This window comes from Thermobia domestica, chromosome 3 (assembly GCF_964235325.1).
Source record: "Thermobia domestica chromosome 3, izTheDome1.hap1.1, whole genome shotgun sequence".
Taxonomy (NCBI): domain Eukaryota; kingdom Metazoa; phylum Arthropoda; class Insecta; order Zygentoma; family Lepismatidae; genus Thermobia; species Thermobia domestica.
The window spans coordinates 193,666,295-193,688,785 of record NC_137456.1 but is presented as its reverse complement, the minus strand read 5'-3'; the positions used below and the strand labels follow the sequence as shown (position 1 = coordinate 193,688,785).

Below are 22,491 nucleotides of genomic sequence, written 5' to 3'. Positions count from 1 at the left end.
GGCAATTATTAGTGTAAGAGCACCTCTAAATCCTCATAATCCCATTGTTAATAATCCTATTAACACTAACCCTATATGAGCAACAGAAGAATAAGCAATTAAAGACTTTACATCAACCTGCCGTAGGCACACTAATCTAACCGATCAAATACCTACAACTCTAATACCAAACCAAATTAAATTTATACTTACAGCTACATTCTCTATAAAATATAGAATACGCAATAATCCATACCCTCCTAATTTCAATAAAACCCCCGCCAAAATTATTGAACCACTTACGGGTGCCTCAACATGTGCCTTAGGTAATCAAAGATGAACCAGAAATATAGGTATTTTAATTAAAAAAGCAACAACTAAAGCAAAATACCATATATAATATGTAATTCCCAAATCTATTACACTTCTCATATTAATTATTAATAAACTGCCCTTAACATACTCTAAATAAAAAATACCAATCAAAAGTGGCAGTGAAGCAAATAAGGTATAAAACAACAAGTATATACCTGCCTGCACTCGTTCGGGTTGATAACCTCAACCCAAAATTAAAAATAATGTAGGAATTAATGAGCCTTCAAAAAAAAAAAAAAAATAAAATAAAACATAAATAATCTAGAGGAAGAAAATCTCAAATAAAGTAACACAAGTAATAATAAAACTAAACTAATAAAACTCGTACTATAAAATGAACTTCTTAACACCCCCTCTCTAGCCATAATTATAAGAATAACAATTCAAATACTTAATAGAATCAATGAATATCTCAAACTATCTCTTCACAGGTAATACCCCACCTCCCAAGGAACTATTCCCATACTATTTCTTATTATAAATAAAAAACAAATTCTAATAAGACAAAACTGAACAACTCACCATAATTTAAAATTAAAGCCCAAAGGTATTAAAAACAACATAAACATTAAATATTTTAGCATCGTAATACAACTAAAGAATTTAAATAATCACCTCCATGGGTTCGAACAATAGATACTAAAATTGATAAACCTAGACTACCCTCACAAACACTAAAAGTTAAAAATAATAAACAAAAATAATTTTCAACATATAAGCTACCCAAAGAATAAGACAAAAGTAAAAAACTTATCAACACGATAAACTCAAGTCTTAATAAAACTATTAATAAATGCTTACGTTGAATAGCAAAACAAGCTATTCCTAAAATAACTAGAAAGCAAGAAAACAAAATAAATAATATTTTCATAAGCTTTTATAGTTTAATTAAAACGTTGGTCTTGTAAACCATTAATGAATAAAAATTCTAAAAGCATCAAGAGAAAGTACAAACTTATCTTTAGTCCCCAAAACTAATATTTTTATAAACTACCTCTTGAAATTAAAATAACCTGAATATTACTTATAATTTTAGTAGTTTTAAGATTTATTCTAATTCAAATATCTCACCCCCTATCAATAGGACTAATACTCATTGTCAACACTATTACTACTTGCTTAACTATCTCAACTATAAGAGAATCTCCTTGATTTTCTTACATTCTCTTCTTAGTTTTTCTAGGGGGCATATTAGTTCTATTTATTTATGTTACAAGACTAGCATCAAATGAAATATTTACCTTAACACCTAATCTTTTCCTACTAATTTTCCTAGTTCCATTGCTCCTAATTGATATAATAATTATCGACCCCCTTCTACTACCAAATATAATTTCACTACCAGATCCACATCACTATACAACTAATTACCAAGAAATTCCTGGCATAAAATTTTATATAACATCAATCCTAATGAATACTATTATATTAGCAACATACTTATTTATTACATTAATTGCAGTGGTAAAAATTACTTCATTATATCAAGGCCCCCTTCGGCCCTCTAAATCATATGTCAACACCAATTCGCTTACATCACCCCCTTTTTAAAATTGCTAACAACGCCTTAGTAGATCTTCCAGCTCCTATTAACATCTCGTATTGATGAAATTTTGGCTCTCTTCTCGGCTTGTGTTTAATTATTCAAATTGCCACAGGTCTATTCCTAGCAATACATTATGTATCAAGTATTGAATTAGCCTTCAATAGAGTAATTCACATCTGTCGAGATGTAAATTTTGGCTGGCTTTTGCGCACCTTACATGCTAATGGAGCATCATTTTTCTTCATTTGCCTTTACTTACATGTCGGCCGAGGAATATATTATGGCTCTTATCTTTATCTTCATACTTGAAGAGTAGGGGTTGCTATTCTACTTTTAGTAATAGCAACTGCCTTTGTAGGCTACGTACTGCCTTGAGGTCAAATATCTTTCTGAGGTGCTACAGTCATTACAAATTTACTATCAGCTATCCCTTACCTAGGAACAATGCTAGTACAATGAATTTGGGGGGGGGCTTCGCCGTAGATAATGCTACTTTAAATCGATTCTTTGCTTTCCATTTTCTCTTACCCTTCATTGTAGCCGCTATATCAATAGTACATCTTCTATTCCTTCATCAAACAGGATCTAACAACCCCCTTGGCCTTAATAGAAATCAAGATAAAATTCCCTTTCACCCTTATTTTTCAACTAAGGACACTATTGGCTTTCTAACTATAATAACAGCTTTAATATTACTCACCCTCTGAAATCCCTATATACTTGGAGATCCTGAAAACTTCACCCCCGCCAATCCTCTAGTTACACCAGTACATATTCAACCAGAATGATACTTCTTATTTGCTTACGCTATTCTTCGCTCCATTCCCAATAAACTTGGAGGAGTTATTGCTTTAGTAATATCAATCCTCATTTTAATAATTATACCATTCTTCCATACCAGAAAAATACGAGGCTTACAATTCTATCCCATTAATCAAATCATATTCTGAATTATAGTTAGCACAGTAATCCTTTTAACTTGAATTGGAGCCCGCCCAGTAGAAGATCCTTATATCTTAACAGGCCAAATTCTCACAGTTATTTATTTCGCTTATTTCCTATTTGTGCCTTACCTCTCCTCTTTATGAGATTTCTTACTAAATAAGACTTAGTTCTTTGGCTGAGGATAAGCATATGTTTTGAAAACATACAACAGAGCAAAGCTCTAAGAACTTATTCTCAATTTAATACACTTAAATTAAAAGAGAAATAAAAAGAAGCTTTATCCCCCCTAAAAATAAAAGATAATTAAGAGATAGAGGCAAAAAACACTTTCAAGCAAGATACATTAATTTATCATACCGAAATCGAGGTAATGTTCCTCGTACTCAAATAAACCCAAAAGAAATAAATACTACCCTACAAAAAAACAAAATAGAAAAAATATCATGCCCCAGAAACAAGATACTAAATAAAGTTCTTATAAATAAAATACTAGCATATTCGGCCATAAAAATAAGAGCAAATCCTCCCGCTCTATATTCAATATTAAACCCAGAAACAAGTTCTGACTCACCCTCCGCGAAATCAAAAGGAGTACGGTTAGTTTCAGCTAAGCAAGAAGCAAATCAAACTAATGCCAAAGGAAACGTAATTCATAAAAATCATAACTCTTCTTGATAATAACCAAAACTCAACAGTCTGTATCTTTCAGCCAAAAATACAAAAGATAAAATTAATGCCAAGCTAACTTCATAAGAAATAGTTTGCGCTACTGCTCGAAGACCTCCCAACAAAGAGTATGAAGAATTAGAAGACCAACCAGCAATTATTACAGTATACACACCCATACTTGTACAACACAAAAAAAATAACAGACCTAAAGAAAAAGTCAACATAACACTTAAATAAGGAATTCTTAATCATACTAACAAAGACAAAAATAAACTAAAAACAGGGGCTAGATAATAGGGATAGTAGTTAGATATAGTAGGAAATACTTGCTCCTTAGTAAATAACTTAATTGCATCTGCAAAAGGTTGAGGTAAACCACAAATACCTACCTTATTAGGACCTCGCCGAATCTGAATATAGCCTAAAACCTTTCGTTCTAATAAAGTCAAAAATGCAACCCCAATTAAAACACAAATAATTAAAATCAGGTAAGAAATCACACCTATAATATAATCATAATACATTATTACCTGGACTCAATTCATCCATTCTTAGATCCTAAATCTAATGCACTTATCTGCCAAAGTAATGGCTATTATTTTTATTCTTTAACAATAAATATTATTAGTACTTGGTCCTTTCGTACTAAAGTACTACTTCCTAACTAAAGGATAGAAACCGATCTGGCTCACGCCGATCTGAACTCAGATCATGTAAGATTTTAAAGGTCGAACAGACCTATGTACTAAGCTTCTGCACCTAGACAAAATCTTAATCCAACATCGAGGTCGCAATCTCTCTTGTCGATATGAACTCTCAAAAAAAATTACGCTGTTATCCCTGAGGTAACTTAGTCTATTAATCATTAATAAAGGATCACAGAAATACTTAAAAGTAATTATATTAAGAAGAGTTTATTTTACCTTCTCGTCGCCCCAACGCAATAGTCAAATAGCAAATTTATTCATTATCAACTACAAAAATTAATATTTAAATATAAAGATCTACAGGGTCTTATCGTCCTCCTAAATCATTTAAGCCTTTTCACTCAAAAGTAAAATTCAATATTACAAATAAAGACAGTCTTCCACTCGTCCAACCTTTCATACAAGCCCACAATTAAAGGACTAATGATTATGCTACCTTCGCACGGTCAAAATACCGCGGCCGTTTAAAACCTCACTGGGCAGGTCAGACCTTTTATTTTAACAAAAGGACATGTTTTTGATAAACAGGCGGAGGAAATTTTTGCCGAATTCCTTTAATTATTCTCACCAATATACTAATAACACCATTATAAATTGTCTTAATTAATTTAAAACAATAGTACAATAATAAATTAAATGCAATAAAATATAATAAATAACTCAAATAAGTTATAACAAAATTACAAATGATGGCTACTTCTAAGCCCACATCTTTCACCTAATATAAAACCACATTATAAATAAACAAAAGTAAAGAGCAAATCCCCCTTACTGTTACTCACAGCAAAATTATAATGAACCAACCTCACAACAAGCCTAGCTGTGGCTGAATTAAATTCAATTCTTGTACAACCAGATATAATAGAAACCGAAAGGCATCTCACCACTAAAATAAAATTCATAAATAATATGCCACCTACAATATCATAATACTTTAGCTCTTTCCATTTCGGGAAATAATTATATAATAATATTATTCAGTGTCCCCTGATACAAAAGGTACAACATCTCATGTTTTCTTCCTTCAAAAAAAATTTCATCTATTTAAACAATTCCCTTACGGTACTAATTAACTATAATACTAACAAATTAACTCTATACCCTATACAATAACATCAATTAAAGTTGATTCACTTAATCTTAATAAAAATATACATATATAATAAGTGTCTCCTTCAATCAAAATAATCTGAATTGCACAGAAACCTCCTCGATGTAAACGAATAGCTCAACTAACAAGCTCTATTTTGCTATTAATTCAATCTAGGTGCACCTTCCGGTACACCCACTATGTTACGACTTATCTCACCTAAACAAATGAGAGCGACGGGCGATGTGTACATATTTTAGAGCTATACTCATAATAGTAACATAACTAACATTACATTCAAATCCACCTTCATTTAAATAATTTCATAATAAAATCCGTATAAACATTCTATTGTAACCCATCTCCTCTTACTGATAAGCTGCACCTTGACCTGAAGTCTTCCTCAATAAAGGTAATGAAGGTTCTTAACCTCTCCCTAATACCTTCAACTACGGCGGTATACAAACTGCCGACAACAGTAAGTAAAATATATCGTGGATTGTCGATTACGGGACAGATTCCTCTGAACAGCCTAAAATACCGTCAAATCCTTTGAGTTTCAAGAACATAACTACTATTACCCAGGTATCACATTTTACATTAAAAATAATAGGGTATCTAATCCTAGTTTAAAAAATAATTTCATAGCTTCAAACATAGAACTCATTATTTTAAATAATAATTTCACCTAAAAATAAACAAAACAAGTTCTTCAATCTAAATTTATAACTATAGTTTAACCATCACCAATTCCTTCCCTTCAACCCCCTCGTCTCACCGCGGCGGCTGGCACGAATTTCGCCGGGTCTCTTAAACCTTAACTGCTTCAAACATTAATTAATAAACAAAACCAAGTACTGCGACTAATAATACCTCATTATTTTACTTTAAGATCAATAATGCTTACTTCTTACCCAAAAGGTTACATGTACAACTAGTTAAACAAGAGAAGAAAAGCCAGGATAATACTTTACTGTTAATTCATAACGCTAAAATAAATAATTATTAATTATATATTTAACCTAATTAATAAAAATTAGTATTAAATAAACCCTATTTTCCCCTTGTCTAGGATACAATTTTGTTCTTTTTCCCCCTCAAACAATATTGTATCCTATACAAGTATATTTATTTTCTCCTTACACATATGCTGTAAAAACTAGCATATACTGGATACGTTAAGCTTATTAATATACCTTTAGCCGGTATCTCAGGCTAATTAAGAGGATTTAATAGATTTTCAAGTTTTAATTATTATTAATATATAATCTTTCTAAATTTAATTATCATAACGCAATATTGATCTATTTAAATTCTCATATACCACTATAAATAATTATTAAATAATAAGATGCCTGATTAAAGGATTATCGTGATAGGATAAATCAAGTATTTCAACATACTCTTATTACACCTAAAAGAATTAAACTTTCACCTTTGACATCAAAAATCAACGTGCACCCTACACTAAGGCGTAGAAAGATAAGCTAAGATAAGCTAGTGGGCTCATACCCCGCATATGAAGATTACTCTTCTTTTTCTAATGCTCACTAATCCTAAGACTCTTTTATTTTCTAGAACACTTGTGTTAGGAACCCTTATTTCCCTAACCTCCTCATCATGATTTGGTACTTGAATTGGTCTTGAAATTAATCTCCTATCATTTATCCCCCTGATTTCAAAGACTAATAATCAACGTCACACCGAATCTGCTTTAAAATACTTTTTAGTACAAGCCATTGCAAGATCTTTACTTTTAATAGCAATCATTTTACTCTACATGGGTCTGCAAACTACATACTATTTAATCACCATTTCCTTACTTTTTAAAATAGGTGCAGCCCCTCTCCACTTCTGAATACCTGAAGTAATAGAAGCCATACTTTGAATAGACTGCATTATTTTAATAACATGACAAAAACTGGCTCCCCTTGGTCTACTTTCTTACAGCTTAAAACCTACAAATTTAATCTACCTAACCTTAGCCTTGTCCTTAGTAGTAGGCTCAATTGGAGGCTTAAATCAAACATCACTACGTAAAATCATAGCATTCTCATCTATTAATCACACTGGCTGAATACTTATAGCCCTACTATTAAGTGATATAGCATGATCCCTCTACTTCCTATTTTATGCCTTACTCTCAGCAATAGCAGTCACTCTTTTCGCAATAAACAAAATATTTCATATTAACCAAACCTTTTCTAATAAAATCGTTGTAACAACAAAATTAGCCATTTTTACTAGTCTTTTATCTTTAGGTGGCCTCCCACCATTCTTAGGATTCTTACCCAAGTGAATCATCATTATAAAAACTGCCGAACAAATATCATTTATTATCCTCACCCTAATAGTAATAACAGCACTAATTACCCTTTTCTACTATATACGAATCGCCTATGCTGCTTTCATTATCAATCACCATAACCAAACATGAACATCTTTAGTGAAAAAAAATCAAGAAACATCAATTAGATCAATATTCATTATTACTTCATTAAGAGGTATAATCATTTTACCTCTAACTGTCAACATGCTTTAAACAAGACTTTAAGTTAAAAAAACTAATGGCCTTCAAAGCTATAAATAAAAGGCGATCTTTTAGGTCTTAGTATATTAACTACTACTCCGGAATTGCAGTCCGATATCATAAATATTGACTATAAAACCTAATAGGAGGTTTATTTAACCATAAATAAATTTACAATCTATCGCCTAGTGCTTCGGCCATCCTATTTAATTTCACTTGCAACGATGATTATTTTCTACAAACCATAAAGATATTGGTACAATATACTTAATTTTTGGGGCTTGGGCAGGAATAGTAGGAACATCACTAAGTCTTCTTATTCGAGCAGAACTTGGTCGGCCAGGTAGTCTAATTGGCGATGATCAAATTTATAATGTAATTGTTACTGCTCATGCTTTCATTATAATTTTCTTCATAGTTATGCCAATTATAATTGGGGGCTTCGGTAATTGATTAGTACCTTTAATACTAGGAGCGCCTGATATAGCATTCCCCCGTCTAAACAACATAAGATTCTGATTACTGCCGCCCTCACTAACCCTACTATTAACAGGAAGAATTGTAGAGAGTGGTGCGGGAACAGGGTGAACTGTATATCCCCCTCTTTCTAGAGCTATTGCTCACGCCGGAGCCTCTGTCGATCTTTCTATTTTCTCTCTCCATCTAGCTGGTGTATCCTCAATTCTTGGTGCAGTAAATTTTATTACAACTGTAATTAACATGCGAACTCCTGGAATAACCTTAGAACGAATACCATTATTTGTTTGATCTGTAGTAATTACTGCCGTATTGCTTCTTTTATCCCTTCCCGTGCTAGCAGGGGCTATTACAATGCTCTTAACTGATCGAAATCTTAATACCTCCTTCTTTGATCCTTCAGGAGGAGGAGATCCAATTTTATATCAACACCTATTCTGGTTCTTCGGTCATCCTGAAGTTTACATTTTAATTCTTCCAGGATTTGGTATAATTTCACACATTGTAACCCAAGAAAGTGGTAAAAAGGAAACTTTCGGTGTTTTAGGAATAATTTATGCAATACTAGCAATTGGATTCTTAGGATTTATTGTATGGGCTCACCATATGTTCACTGTTGGCATAGACGTTGACACTCGCGCTTACTTTACTGCAGCCACAATAATCATTGCTGTTCCTACAGGAATTAAGGTATTTAGATGAATCGCCACACTTCATGGAGCACAAATAACTTATTCACCTTCAATCTTATGAACCTTAGGCTTCATTTTCCTTTTTACCGTAGGTGGTCTCACAGGAGTCGTACTTGCAAACTCATCTTTAGATATTGTTCTCCACGACACTTACTATGTAGTAGCACATTTTCACTATGTACTATCCATAGGTGCCGTATTCGCTATCATAGCGGGACTTATTCATTGATTTCCTTTATTTAGAGGAACAACAATAAACCCCACATGACTAAAAATTCAATTCTTAGTAATATTTATAGGAGTAAATATCACATTCTTCCCTCAACATTTTTTAGGACTAAGAGGAATACCACGTCGATATTCAGATTACCCAGACGCTTATACTACATGAAATATAGTATCAAGCATTGGCTCATTCCTCTCTTTCATCGCTGTCTTAGTACTTGTAATTATTATATGAGAAGCCTTCGCAAGAGCTCGACCAGTAATCTTTTCAGATCAACAAACAACATCTCTAGAGTGATTTCAAAACCTGCCCCCTGCAGAACATAGTTATGCAGAACTTCCCTTACTAACGAACTTCTAAGGTGGCAGATAAGTGCATTGGGCCTAAGCCCCAAATATAAGAATAATTGTCTTCCTTAGAAATGGCCATTTGAAATCAGCTAGGTCTTCAAGATGCAGCATCCCCTGTAATAGAACAAATAACATTTTTTCATGATCATACAATACTCATTGTGACCATAATTACAGTTCTTGTAGGCTATCTACTAGCCTCCCTTCTACCAAACACATATATTAACCGCAATTTGTTAGAAGGACAAACTCTAGAAACTATTTGAACAATCTTGCCTGCCATTACGCTAATCTTCATTGCTCTCCCATCTTTACGACTCTTATACCTACTAGATGAAATTCATCAACCAGCAATCACCCTTAAAACAATTGGGCATCAATGATACTGAAGTTATGAATACTCTGACTTCTCCTTAACAGAATTTGATTCTTACATAATCCCTATTAATGAAATAAATCCCAATTCATTCCGTCTATTAGATGTAGACAATCGTATTGTATTACCTATTAACATTGATATTCGTATCCTAATTACCGCCGCCGATGTTCTTCACTCATGGGCCATACCCGCCTTTGGTATTAAGGCGGATGCTACTCCAGGACGCTTAAATCAAGTAGCAGCCAATATTACACGTACAGGTCTATTCTTTGGTCAATGTTCAGAAATCTGTGGCGCAAATCACAGTTTCATACCAATTGTTGTTGAAGCCTGCCCTCACTCAGTATTCATTAAATGAATAACAAAAATAATACAAGAACTTTCATTGGATGGCTGAAAGTAAGCAATGGTCTCTTAAACCAAAAGATAGTAAAATAACAATTACTTCCAATGGAAAAATTAGTTAAATTATAACGTAAGCATGTCAAGCTTAAATTACTACTCAATAGTATTTTTCTATTCCACAAATATCCCCCCTAAAATGACTTATCTTATTTATTATATTTTCCTTATGTTACCTTCTATTTGCATCTATTATATATTTTAATTCAAATACCCCTGATCCTTCCTTAAGTGACACCAATATTAAGAAGACAACTATAAATTGAAAGTGATAACAAACCTTTTTTCAACCTTTGATCCCTCTACTTCAATCATAAATATATCATTTAACTGACTTAGAACAGTAATTGGTCTTCTAATTATTCCAATCCCATTCTGATTCTTACCAGGACGACCAAACATCCTATGAAATAAAATTACCTTAACTCTCCATAAGGAATTCAAAACTATTCTTGGCCCTACTAGTTACCAAGGAAGAACCTTCCTATTTATTTCCTTATTCTCCTTCATCTTGTTTAACAATTTTATAGGCCTATTTCCCTATGTATTTACTAGCTCTAGTCACCTAACCTTCACATTAACTCTCGCCCTCCCTCTTTGAATAAGCTTCATAATCTATGGCTGAATCAATCACACCCAACACATATTTGCCCATCTCATTCCTTCTGGGACCCCGGCCCCTCTCATACCATTCATAGTATGTATTGAAATAATTAGCAACATCATTCGGCCTGGAACTTTTATCTGTTCGATTAATAGCAAACATAATCGCAGGACATCTCCTCTTAACCTTACTAGGTAATACAGGCCCTTCTTTATCCCTCTCCATACTCTCTCTACTAATAATTGGACAAATTGCCCTCCTAATATTAGAATCTGCCGTCGCAGTAATTCAATCATATGTATTTGCAGTTCTAGTTACACTATACTCAAGAGAAGTTACTTATGTCAGCACCACAAAATCATCCTTACCATCTTGTTGATCAAAGCCCTTGGCCGCTTACTGGGGCCTTAGGCGCCTTAATTACAACTACAGGACTTACTAAATGATTCCATCAATATGACCCCTCTCTATTTTTCCTAGGCATACTAATCACACTACTAACTATAATCCAATGATGACGAGATGTAACTCGAGAAGGAACATATCAAGGATTACACACTATGCAAGTTACATTAGGTCTTCGGTGAGGCATAATTTTATTTATTATTTCTGAAGTATTCTTTTTCGTCTCATTCTTCTGAGCCTTCTTCCATAGTAGATTAGCACCAACAGTAGAAATTGGATCTTTCTGACCTCCAGCAGGCATTGTACCATTTAACCCAATACACATTCCCCTTCTTAATACTGCAATTCTACTGGCCTCAGGAGTTACCGTAACATGAGCTCATCACAGACTAATAGAGGGCAACCACACCCAAGCCACACAAGGGCTACTACTTACAATCCTCCTAGGCCTATATTTTACTGCTCTACAAGCATACGAATATTATGAAGCACCATTCACCATCGCAGATGCTGTTTACGGCTCAACATTTTTCATAGCAACAGGCTTCCATGGTCTCCACGTTATTATTGGTTCCACATTCCTAGCCACTTGCTTATTACGCCACCTTTTATCACATTTCTCTCCTACTCACCACTTTGGATTTGAAGCCGCTGCTTGATATTGACATTTTGTGGATGTAGTATGATTATTCCTTTACATCTCTATTTATTGATGAGGAGGTTAAGCCTATTTAATATATATAGTATATTTGACTTCCAATCAAAAAGATCATTAAATGAAATAGGCAATTAATACAGTCTTAACAACCGGCTTACTAACTATTATTATTTGCTTAATCGTTATAATCATTTCAACTCTTCTTTCTAAGAAAGTTATTAATGATCGAGAAAAAAACTCCCCCTTTGAGTGCGGATTTGATCCCAAATCTTCAGCCCGAATCCCTTTCTCCCTACGATTCTTCCTCATTGCCGTAATTTTTCTTATCTTCGACGTAGAAATCGCCCTTCTATTACCAATAACAATTACTATTAACAACACCAATACACTATCCTGATCTCTAGTTAGACTAGTATTCCTAGTAATCCTCCTAATAGGTCTTTACCACGAATGAAATCAAGGATCCTTAACATGAGCTGACTTACGGGACGGGATAATAGTTAACTATAATATTTGGTTTGCATCCAAAAGGTGTTGCTATCAACTTATCTCATAAGTAGGAAGCAAACGATTGCACTCAGTTTCGACCTGAGCCTTTGGCCTCTTGGCCCCTACTTGTTAGTTGAAGCCAAAAAGAGGCATTTCACTGTTAATGATATCATTGGGTTTATTCTCTACCCCAACTAAGGAGATGTGAAATTAATCAAGAAGAAGCTGCTAACTTTTATCTTTAGCGGGTTAGACCGTTAACATCTCTTAATATAAATAACATAACCCCCTTAGTATAAATATTGCATTACCTTTTCGAGGTAAAAAAGAGAGTACTCTCAGGGAGTATTATTTAGGGAATATAATTCTTCTTAGTATCTTCAATACTATGCTTTCAATATAAGCTACCTAAATATACAAATATAAAGAGTCATAACGATTTTATTTCTATTAAAAGAGATAACTTCTCACTCAATAAATACACTATATCTATTAATTAAAAAGTTCAAACCTATAAGAAGTAAAAAAACACTCATTCTACTTAAAAGAGTAAAACTAGTCACACAAATTGAGAAAGGTCAAACCATGGCCTAAGGGTAATAAACCTTCTTTAGTTCCACAAACTAAAATTTTATTCTAAACTACTCAAGCATCTATAGCCATAGAAATCTCGGCCCTGCAAAAAAGATTAATAAATTTAAAGGTAATCAGTGTAACATCAATAATAAATACTCTCGTACACTCCCTCCTCAACAAGAATATTGTCCGATCCTCAGCTTATACGTCGAAGCCAACGAACCATCTTTGGATCATCGTCGCCAGTTGTTGCAGGTGAGATACTTGCTTCACCTGCGGGCTTCTATTGATCACCCGTCTAATTTCACCCTGGATGCTGGTGCTCGTCTTCAACGCCAACAAGCCCGACCCACTTGCACCCGGCATTTTGGCATTCGTGCCCTTGCGCTTTTAGCTGACCTTGACGTCGATCTCCCTGCGGTTTCTCCGATGGGTTTCCTGCGTCTTCCACCTTGGCAGCTTTTGAAGCCTGTGATCAATCTCCATTTGTTACGGTTCACGAAGGCGACTACTACCGATTTGTAAATTTCGGTAACAGTTTTTGTGCCTTCTCGACTCTTATCGAGGCCACCGTCTTATCTTCACTGATGGGTCCAAGCAGGCTGATGGTGTAGGAAGTTCTTTTGTCCTGGATGCCCACCGTTTCCGGTTCCAGCTTCATCCTTTCTGCACAGTATTCACTGCAGAGCTGGTTGCCATCTTGGAGAGTCTGCACCATATCCGCCGTCGCCGTCTTCGCCGTGTTGTGATCTGCTCTGATTCCAGCAGCGCCTTACATAGCCTAGCCGATGTCACTTCTATGCATCCGCTGGTCCAGCGAGTCTTTCTTACTTGTCATGTACTACTTCCTGAGGGCTATGATGTGAGGTTCTGTTGGGTGCCTGGCCATGTTGGCATCCCTGGCAATGAGTTTGCTGATGCTGCTGCGAAGGAGGCTGCTGTTGCTGGTCGACGCTATCTTCTTCCTGTTCCTAGCTCTGATGTCTGCTCTGTGTTTGTTCACGTTTTTCGTCAACGCTGGCAATCCCCCTGGGATGAGCAGATTCCCAATAAGCTGCCTGCAATGAAGCCCCGTCTTGAAATCTGGTCGACGAGCTCCCGATCATCTCGCCTGGAAGAGCGGACTTTGGCCCGCCTTCGGATTGGACATATTCATCTCACTCATGCACATCTTCTGCAACATATGCCTCCGCCTGTGTGTCGTCATTGTGGTCAGCCCCTGATATTCGTCACCTCTTAGTGGAATGTGTGGCTCTTGCTGCTGCCAGACTTTTGTTTGGACTGCCAGCTGACCTCGCTACCGTTCTCGGCGATGATGAAGCCACTGTGTTGAAGTTGTTCCAGTTTTTGCGGCATTTGCATGTTTTGACGGCACTTTGACCTTATTCTGTTTTCCAGTGCTTCCTACCTCCGATCTGTGTACCATCTTCCTTTTAGTGCTAGCGAGTGATGTATGACCTTCACGCAGATTCAGTGACAAGTCTGTGCTTTAGTCGTTCGTGTGACTGTTTCTTTTACGACCAGTGACGGGTGCAAAAGACCTTTGTTGTCGAGGCCCCCTCCCCAACCCCTTTTCCATCCGGCCTTTTGGCATTCGTGCCCTTGAGCTTTTAGCTGACCTTGACGTCGATCTCCCTGCGCTTTCTCCGCTGGGTTTCCTCCCTCTTTCACCTTGGCAGCTTTTGAAGCCTGTGATCAATCTCCACTTGTTGCGGTTCAACAAGGCGACTACTACCGATTTGGAAACTCGGCAACAGTTTTTGTGCCTTCTCGACTCTTATCGAGGCCACCGTCTTATCTTCACTGATGGCTCTAAGGAGGCTGATGGTGTAGGAAGTGCTTTTGTCCTGGATGCCCACCGTTTCAGGTTCCAGCTTCATTCTTTCTGCACAGTATTCACTGCAGAGCTGGTTGCCATCTTGAAGAGTCTCCACCATATCCGCCGTCGCCATCTTCGCCGTGTTGTGATCTGCTCTGATTCCAGCAGCGCCTTACATAGCCTAGCCGATGTCACTTCTACGCATCCGCTGGTCCAGCAAGTCTTTTTTACTTGTCATGCACTACTTGCTGAGGGCTATGATGTAACGTTCTGTTGGGTGCCTGGTAATGTTGGCATCCCTGGCAATGCGTTTGCTGATGCTGCTGCGAAGGAGGCTGCTGTTGCTGGTCGACGCTGTCTTCTTCCTGTTTCTAGCTCTGATGTCTGCTCGGTGTTTGCTCACGTTCTCCGTCAACGCTGGCAATCCTCCTGGGATGAGCAGATTCACAATAAGCTGCATGCAGTGAAGCCCCGCCTTGGAGTCTGGTCGACGAGCTCCCGATCATCTCGCCTGGAAGAGCGGACTTTGGCCCGCCTTCGGATTGTACATAGTCATCTCACTCATGCACATCTTCTGCAACGTACACCTCCGCCTATGTGTCGTCATTGTGGTCAGCCCCTGAGTACTCGTCACCTCTTAGTGGAATGTGTGCCTCTTGCTGCTTCCAGACCTTTGCTTGGACTCCCAGCTGACCTCGCTACTGTTCTCGGCGATGATGAAGCCACTGTGTTGGAGCTGTTCCAGTTTTTGCGGCATTTGCATGTTTTGACGGCGCTTTGACTTTCTTCTGTGTTCCAGTGCTTCAGACCTCCGATCTGTGTACCATCTTCCTTTTAGTGCTAGCGAGTGCTAGTTTTAATATATGACCTTCACCACATTCAGTGACTAGTCTGTGTTTTCGTCGTTTGTATGACTGTTTCTTTTACGACCGGTGACGGGTGCAAAAGACCTTTGTTGTCGAGGCACCCTCCCGAACCCCTTTTCCATTCCATTCCATTCTTCCTGTTCCTAGCTCTGATGTCTGTTCTGTGTTTGCTCACGTTCTCCGTCAACGCTGGCAATCCTCCTGGGATGAGCAGATTCCCAATAAGCTGCATGCAGTGAAGCCCCGCCTCGGAGTCTGGTCGACGAGCTCCCGATCATCTCGCCTGGAAGAGCGGACTTTGGCCCGCCTTCGGATTGGACATAGTCATCTCACTCATGCACATATTCTGCAACATATGCCTCCGCCTGTGTGTCGTCATTGTGGTCAGCCCCTGATATTCGTCACCTCTTAGTGGAATGTGTGGCTCTTGCTGCTGCCGGACTTTTGTTTGGACTGCCAGCTAACCTCGCTACTGTTCTCGGCGATGATGAAGCCACTGTGTTGAAGCTGTTCCAGTTTTTGCGGCATTTGCATGTTTTGACGGCGCTTTGACTTTCTTCTGTGTTCTAGTGCTTCCGACCTCCGATCTGTGTACCATCTTCCTTTTAGTGGTAGGAAGTGATAGTTTTAATGTACGACCTTCACTCACATTCGGTGACTAGTCAGTGTATTGGTCGTTCGTGTGTCTTTTTCTTCTACGACCAGTGACGGGTGCAAAAGACCTTTGTTGTCGAGGCACCCTCCCCAACCCCTTTTCCATTCCATTCCATTCCCAAAATGAACTAATAGTGTTCTATCAATTTCCTCTCATTCATATATTGACCATTACCCGGGGAGAATCTTCTGAAATCATCAATACTTATAATTAGTTTGAACATACTTAATATTTTGGTTTCAGTTTTGGATTTTAGATTTCCAATTCATATAATGTTCCCTTCTAATCGAATTTGAGAGAAAGGTAGTTGCCAAAGATTTATTCAAAGAAATGTTTTCATTTCTCTGATGAAAATGGGAACACACTTTTAAGGAAAAAGAAAACAAAACCAATACTTCCTACAGGGTTTGAACACATAAGTTTGTGTTCAAACTTAGGATTGATAGACTGTTGACCCAAACCGCTCGACCAGTTCTATGTCTTCACTGAGCTTCTTTAGACTACTGTGTAAAGTAGTTTCCTGCTCCACACTTTCTTGTTCATGTCGCTACCAATATTAAGTTTGTGGTGAATATTTAGGCGTTACAGGTCTTCCAATGCATAGAGGTCTTTTTCGTATGAACTACATTCAATTTTACATCCTAATAACTTTTATCAACAGGTTGAATCTGTGAAATGATTGGGAGAGTTATCGTAAATGTTTTCATAGTTAGAAGCCTGGATATGCAAACCCGCTTAACATGGGGATTTACTATTGTGAAATTTGATACTTCTGGTAGCTTTACCACTTTTCCAACTGCCACTTGTTCTGCCAGTAGTGGCATTGCTTCTTCCAGGGACATTACCACTTGTGGATATCTACCTTTCTTCTTTTCTATCCCGCTCACTGACTTCCTCTTCTTCTGCAGCATTTTCGCCCCTTTTGCACGTCGATTCTTTTCTCTATTCAAATTAGCCTTCTTTCTCTCCACCTTATCTATTAGATTACTCAATTATTCAACCAATCCTCATGGTTAAAGGAAGAAGTTCTTAGTTGGGCCTCCGTCTTTCTCAACAACACAATAAAATAAATATTTCTTAACTACATGAAAAAAGTATATATCAATTTTGATGGCATTTGTTATGCTATACTCAGGCACCTTCCTGACGATGGCAAGCAACATCTTGATCTGTACAATTGCATCTGGCTTGAAGACTCCTTCCCTGCTGCCTGGCGAGAAGCTTACATTATTCCTATCTTGAACCCTACTAAACCTGCCACGTCCAGTGGAAGCTACCGCCCGATCGCCATGACCAGCTGTCTAAACTTTTGGAGATGATGATCAATACCCGCTTAGTCTGGTTCTTGAACACCATGGCCTCATTTCCAATCTTCAACCCGGCGTTGGGATGTGGCGCCCCCATCGCCCGACTCCTTTAGGGGTCGCAATCAGCCACTGGTCCTCCAGGTTGGGGGTTGGGTTGGGCCGATCACCCAATCTGTCAAACTACTGATCGCTGCAGCAACAACAATGCCTCGGATGAAGCCGGACGGATCTTCTGACTTTACCCCTGCATGGATATGGACTTGAGCTTTGGTTGCTATTGGACGACGCTGGACCCGGGATCGTGGGACCGAGGAGTGAAACGTGTTTGCACCCAGCCGGACCGGATGGAGTGATGCCCGGAAAGGGAAAGCTGGGAGTATGCAGCGCAGGGATCTACGAAGAATCACTGATCTCTTTCCCAGACACGGTGGGACGTGGGTCTTCTCGAAAGTACTCATCGGTCGGTGTTTCAAGTGGACCTGGCTCCTTGTCAGTTTGACTCGGAGTCACAGCTCAGCTTGTTGACAAGGGTGGAGCAGGTAGGACCTACCCACCTCGTTGGACGCCTCGAACGATGACGGGGAAGTTGAGAAGACTTTGGGTTCTCTAATAAAGCTATCGCCGTTTGTCATTTATAAACAGATTTGCCATATTGCCACGGGTACTTTCCCGGATGGCCACATCAAGAAACTGCGCAATGGTTCCTTGTTAGTACACACCACTAATGATAACCAATCCACCTTTCTTTTGAAGTGTCAACAGCTTGGATCAGTGCCTGTTGTTGTTCAACCTGACCGCCAATTGAATGTTAGTAAAGGAGTGATTACCTGCAGAGATTTGCACGATGTGCCGGTGGGGGACATCCTTGAAGAGCTACGCGACTCAAATGTTATTGACGTGCATCGTATATCTGTGAAACGGGATGGGCAACTGGTAGCCACTCATTCCTACATTTTGACTTTCGATTTACCTACATTGCCGCCTACTCTGCGTGTTGGCTACCTACAACTGAAGATTCGACCATATATACCGTTGCCATTGAAATGTTTTAAGTGTCAACGCTTTGGTCATTCCGCCCCCACTTGTAATAGATTCGCCATTTGTTGTCACTGTAGTGAACCTTCACATTAAACCGAAAAGTGCAACGCATCTTCTAAATGCGTAAATTGTAATGGCGCCCATCCTGCCTGGTCGCGGGACTGCCCAAAGTTTACAGAGGAGAAGGCAATTAAAGAACTTACAGTAACTGAGAAAATCTCTGCTGCTGAGGCTCGCCGTCGCGTGATGCCCACGATGCCTGCTGGTGGCAGTTATGCTTCCAGAGTATCCTTGACCACGACTGGCACCCAAACCTGTAATGTCAGTACCCAGACCACCTTTGCTGCTGCTTCTGCCGCTGGCTGTACTTGTGGAGCTTCTCAACCATCTTCTAGTGCAAGTCTAGGGGTACCATGACTCGTTCGCGGCCTTCTCCGTCGCCAGCCTCTCCTGTAGTAACTACCTCACCTCGCTCTCGACGCGAGAAATTTCTAAAACCTACGCCAACTGCTACTTCTAAACCTCCGAAGGACAAGGAGAAAGGTTCTCAGTCAACGCCTGTTTCCACTGGCTCTTTGAAAGCGGCTCGTCAGCCCTGAGTTAGTTCTCCTAACTCAAAGAAACCTAAATCATCTTGCAGTCCCTCTGCTGATGATGCCTTTTCTATGGATGGTGTGGAAGAAGACGCCTGCGCAGCTTTTCACGAGGTTACTCCGCGACGCCGTAAGAAAGGCAGTGGCAAATTTCTTGTTGTCGATTCTGTTTAAATCAATGCCCTGCTTCAATGGAACCTCAACGGCTTTTCCACTCACCACGAAGAATTTCGACAGCTTCTCTCGCTCCTGGATCCGATTATCTTCTGTTTACAAGAAACTCATTTCACACCCACCACCAACTGTTCTTCGTGGCTATACTGTCTATTGCCAGGATAAGATGACTGACGGTCGTGCTGCTGGCGGTGTCGCCATTGGTGTCTCTGGGCTCTATTATTCTACACTGCTCCATCTAACTACGACCCTTGAGGCGGTTGCAACACGAGTGTTTCTCCCGCAGCCTGTTACCATCTGCTGGGTCTATCTTCCGCGTTCCACGACCTTCATTGCCGCTGATCTGGACAACCTCTACAGCCAGCTTCCAGCTCCTGTCATTCTGGTTGGCGATTTCAACGCCTACAATGTCTTGTGGGGATCTATCCAGACCGAACCTCGTGGCCGAGCACTGTCCACTTTCATCACGAACCAGCCCTTGATTCTTTTGAATAATGGCAGCCCAACACACCTTTCCTCTGCCAAAGGGACCTTTTCACATATTGACCTGTCTTTGTTTAGCCCAGCCTTAGGAGCTCAGCTGTAGTGGCGCGTACACCCAGATCTTTGTAGCAGCGACCACTTTCCCATTGTACTTACTGGACTACAGCTCCCTCTACCGGGACCGTCGTCTCTCTACAACCTGCCTTAGGCTGACTAGACACACTTTGCTGCGGCCTTTGAATTTACACCGGATCCTAGGTGGTCTGTGGATACATACTGTGCAGCTCTTCACTGCAGCATCCAGATGGTAGCTGATGCGGCTATTCCTGTCCATCATGGTCTTCCTCGTCGTCGTGTTGTTCCTTGGTGGTCCGCAGAAATTAGCCGAGCTATCCGTGCCCGCCGACGAGCCTTGCGTGCCTTTCGACGTGCCCCTAGTGAACTCAAGTTAGCTGAGTTTCGCCGCCTTCGTGCTGGAGCACGGCATTTGATCAAGCATTCTAAACGCCGCAGCTGGCGTGTGTATGTCTCATCGCTTTCTGTGCAGAGCACCATCTCCGAAGTGTGGTCTAAGGTTCGCCGTCTCCAAGCGCAATCCTCATCTACTGGTGTTCCGGCCTTGCTTATTGATGGTCATCTTGTAACGGAGCAGGATCAAACTGTGGCGGATTTGGGTCGCCATTTTGCAGATATCTCCAGTTCTGGAAACTATCCTCCTGCCTTCTTGCCTGTGAAACAGCGTGCGGTGCGTATGCCCCTTGCCTTTCGCTCTGATAACAGCGAGAGCTACAATGCACCTTTTAGTGCTGATGAATTGTCTACTGTTCTACGCTCTACGAAGGTTACTGCCCCAGGTCCGGATAATATTCACTATGCTATGCTTCGGCATCTCCCTCCTGAGGGATTCCACCATCTTCTTACCCTCTATAACCGGATCTGGACTGAAGAGGTTTTTCCTACTGCCTGGGGTGAAGCCTATATCATCCCGATCCTGAAACCGGGCAAGCTTGCAACGTCTTCTGCCAACTATCGGCCGATTGCCCTTACCAGCTGTCTTTGTAAAATCCTCGAAAATATGATCAACGCCAGGTTGGTTTGGTTTCTGGAGCATCATGGCCACTTCTCCAATTTTCAGTGTGGATTTCAGCGGTATCGTTCCACGACCGATCATCTTATTCATCTTGAGACTGCCATCCAGGTCGCCTTTCGCCATCAGGAGCATCTTGTCGCCATCTTTTTCGATCTGGAGAAGGCCTATGATACGGTCTGGCGTTATGGTATCTTGCGGCAATTGCACGCATGGGGTGTGCGTGGACATATGGGATTTTTTCTCCAGCATTTCCTCCGCGAGCACTCCTTTCGAATGAAGCTTGGATCCACATTGTCTCGATCTTTTTCTCAGGAAACTGGTGTTCCGCAAGCAGTGTTCTCAATGTGACTTTAATTGCTGTGGCTGTGAACAGTGTTATTGCCGAACTTTCACCTTTTGTGCATGGGCTGATGTATGTGGACGACTTCACCATCTACTGTCGGTCACATGACCTTCGCACCATCGTTCGCCAGCTACAACTGACGCTTAGCCGCCTTCACAATTGGTCTTCCCACACCGGCTTTCAGTTCTCCTCACTAAAGACGAAATGTGTCTACTTCTGTCTTGTGAAGAACTGTGCTTTCAATCCGGATCTTTATTTGGGCCCTATTCGTCTGTCATATGTGGAGAGTGTTCGTTTTCTGGGCCTTGAGTTTGATCGCCGCCTTGCATGGACTGCCCATATTCGCGAGCTGAAATATAGTTGTCTCCGTGCGATGAATTTGCTGCGCCTGGTTTCCCATACCACTTGGGGTGCTGACCGAGTTGTGCTGCTTCGACTGTATCGGAGCCTCATCCGCTCTAAGATGGATTATGGTTGTGTGGCGTATGGCTCTGCCCGTTTGTCTGTCCTCCGTTACCTGGACACTGTTCACCATCTGGGCCTTCGCATTGGGATTGGTGCTTATCGCACAAGTCCGATCCTCAGCTTATACGTCGAAGCCAACGAACCATCTTTGGATCATCGTCGCCAGTTGTTGCAGCTGAGATACTTGCTTCACCTGCGAGCATCTATTCATCACCCGTCTAGTTTCACCCTGGATGCTGGTGCTCGTCTTCAACGCTATCAAGCCCGACCCACTTGCACCCGGCCTTTTGGCATTCGTGCCTTTGAGCTTTTAGCTTACCTTGACGTCGATCTCCCTGCGCTTTCTCCGCTGGGTTTCCTGCCTCTTCCACCTTGGCAGCTTTTCAAGCCTGTGATCAATCTCCACTTGTTGCGGTTCAAGAAGGCGACTACTACTGATTTGGAATTTCGGCAACAGTTTTTGTGCCTCCTCGACTCTTATCGAGGCCACCGTCTTATCTTTACTGATGGGTCCAAGCAGGCTGATGGTGTAGGAAGTTCTTTTGTCCTTGATGCCCAC

General features: G+C 39.8%; 1 protein-coding gene and 1 pseudogene across 1 annotated transcript in view; both read left to right on the top strand.

Moving 5' to 3' along the window:
• The window catches only part of LOC145680911 (uncharacterized), a 387,669-nt gene that overhangs the window by 237,372 nt on the left and 127,806 nt on the right, over window positions 1-22,491 (top strand). The window lies entirely within an intron of this gene.
• LOC145680910 (cytochrome c oxidase subunit 2-like) lies at window positions 9,658-10,549 on the top strand (annotated as a pseudogene).